Below are 2,744 nucleotides of genomic sequence, written 5' to 3'. Positions count from 1 at the left end.
GAGCTGCTTCAGCCAGAGCATGCCTTGACGGCTCCTGCCAGCTATCCCGTGGATGCTATCACGGATGCTGAAAATTGCCACCTTATGACGCAATGGAGCAATTTGAAGGTCAAGGCGGCTGTTGGCTCTGTTTATCCTACTAAACCCGACTCAACTTTTCACTGCCGGCCGATTCCAGAAGGATATGCTAAGGTGATGGTCGATGAAATAACGGAGGGATTTGAGGACCTCCGGCTTGACCACCCTACCGGTGAAGGGGAGTATCGGCTGGGTTCTGCTCTGAAGACTCCATGCCTATGGCGGAAGGATCTCATCAACCTTCCGAACTGGACGCCTCCGCCTCCTCCTCCTCCTCCGGCGAGTCAGGGCACTCCGCCTCCTCCACCGGCGAGTGACGATCAGGGCACTCGGCCCGCTCCTTCTCCGGCGTGTGGCGGCACTCCGCCTCCTTCTCCGCCTGCGCCGGCGCGCCCGAGCAGCCAGCCTCCTCCTCCGCCTCGTCAGCAAGGGCGGAAGAGACCCGCCGCTGCTCCGGCTTCTACGGCGCGTCGCAGTCCTTCTCCTCCACCTCGTAAGCAAGGAAAGAAGACATCCGCTCCGTCTACTCTGCCGGCGTCTAGCAGTACAGCCAAAGGCGGGAGGAGATACAGATTCGGTCCTTCTCTGAAGACTCCAGAGAAGTTACCGTACGAGAGGAGCGAGGAGGAAAACGCGAAGATCGCGCAGACTGAAGTGGATGACTGGTTTCAAGGGTTGAAAGCAAAGAGACATCCACCTCCGGAGGAGAAGGTAGATCCGGTGAAAGGGAAGCGCACTCTGGCTGCCCTGACAAAACCACCCAAGTCTCCGCCGAAAGGCAACTATGAGCGCATTATTGGAAAGGCATTTGCCGAAGCGGAGAGGTCGGGAAGTACTAAAAGTGATCAAAGGATGAAAGAACAACGAGCTGGGAAACAAATTGCCCAGCTCGGCGAACAAGCGAAGCAATCGTGCCCCCCGCTCAAGGTGCCTGCTAGCGACATCGTCGATCCGAGGATGGTGCCCGGTTATGGCAATCCTGCAAATTACCTGCCCGATGATGTACATTATGATATCTTGGAGGTGCAGATACAAAGATACGAGTACGGGAAGCCTCTCGTCAAAGATGAAAGTTCTCTATCAACGATGATGCGAAGATTGCATGATTAGTACATGAAAACCTGCAAAGATTCTGAGGGGAGGAATACTTTGTATATGAGAGTTAAAAAGGAGCATGACCTCCTTGGAATTGAACTGTTGCCTATTCCATTTGAGGAGTTCTATCAGTTTTTCAATCAATTGGCCATTGATAAAGCAACGGTCACCTCCTACTGTCTGTAAGTAGTACTACTTCTGTCATTAAGTCTCTCTATATAACTCAGCCCTTTCATTTGCATGTATTTATAATTATCCTCACTATATTATGCAGATTGAAGATCGCCGAATTGAAGAAAAGACAAGTGGGAGATATTGGGTTCATTAACACGTATCTCATAGATGCAACTGAGGTTCAATATCGTGCCCAAGAAACCGAGGCCAACTTGCTACGATCGTTGGAAATAAATGAACACAAAGATATAATACTCTTTCCTTACAACTTCAAGTGAGTGTTACTGTCTTGTGGCATATTCGGTTTCCTTATTAGTCCAGGTTATAGTAATGTAATATTGATGAGTTATGCATGTGTGCGCAGCTACCACTATATTCTCCTAGAGATTAAGCTTGAGAAGGGAGTAGTAACTGTCTTAGACTCCAAGCGAAAAGATCCCAAGGAGTATGCGGACATGACTGAAATGCTCGAGAAGTAAGTTAAATCGATCATTATCCACCATATCAGCAACTTTGTTCATTTCTGATGTCAAGTAATTGTTTTCTTTGTATGGCAGGGCTTGGAGAAAATTCACCAAAAAAGCTCCGGGACTACCGAAGAAGCTGCAATTTAGGCACCCGGAAGTAAGTACTATATAGTACCATATTCCAGGCATCTCCTAGTGATTCAAGCGCTAGTTTCATCAATACCATTTAGCATGCTTGCTAATTATCAGTTTGATTGACATCTATTTCTTGTAAAGTGGTTGTGGCAGGAACAAGGGAATGATTTCTGTGGATACTACATTTGCGAGTCCATCCGCCACACGACCTGTGAGCGGGGCTACTCCGACAAACAATATGAAGTGCGTAAATAACAATATTCACAATTTTATTTTATTACCATCATTTGTGTTGAGTTTCATTCATTCATATATATATATGTATTGACCCCCTTCTTAAAATTAGATGTTTCGGATGCGGGATGAACTCCTAGCACCAGATCGCATGCGAGCAATTCAAGAGGAATTGGCGGCATTCTTTCTTGACCACGTGATCGCTGAAGACGGAGAATACTATGTGGACCACGCGTCCGTATTTTAGGAGATTATATATTTGTAAAAGATAATTATTGTATATATGTAGCCGGTAGTGTCGGATAGATATACGAGAACTTGTTTCTTCGACCAATCTCTCGGAGAAGGAGAGGTGGTCGATATCACTTCTCTCTGTATGCATATATGTTCATGACGATCTTCTGTTTGCTTACTAGCTAGCTAGCGTGTCTAGCTAGTCCTCTCTATACGTATGTATGTATGGTACGTAGCGTCGACCAAGCACGGACAAAAGAGAGGACACTTCTCTCTATTAATTAGCTAGCTATAGCACAATATATGAAACACCTAAATTAACCCCCC

This window comes from Triticum dicoccoides, chromosome 4A, assembly GCF_002162155.2.
Source record: "Triticum dicoccoides isolate Atlit2015 ecotype Zavitan chromosome 4A, WEW_v2.0, whole genome shotgun sequence".
Taxonomy (NCBI): domain Eukaryota; kingdom Viridiplantae; phylum Streptophyta; class Magnoliopsida; order Poales; family Poaceae; genus Triticum; species Triticum dicoccoides.
This window is presented reverse-complemented; position numbering follows the sequence as displayed.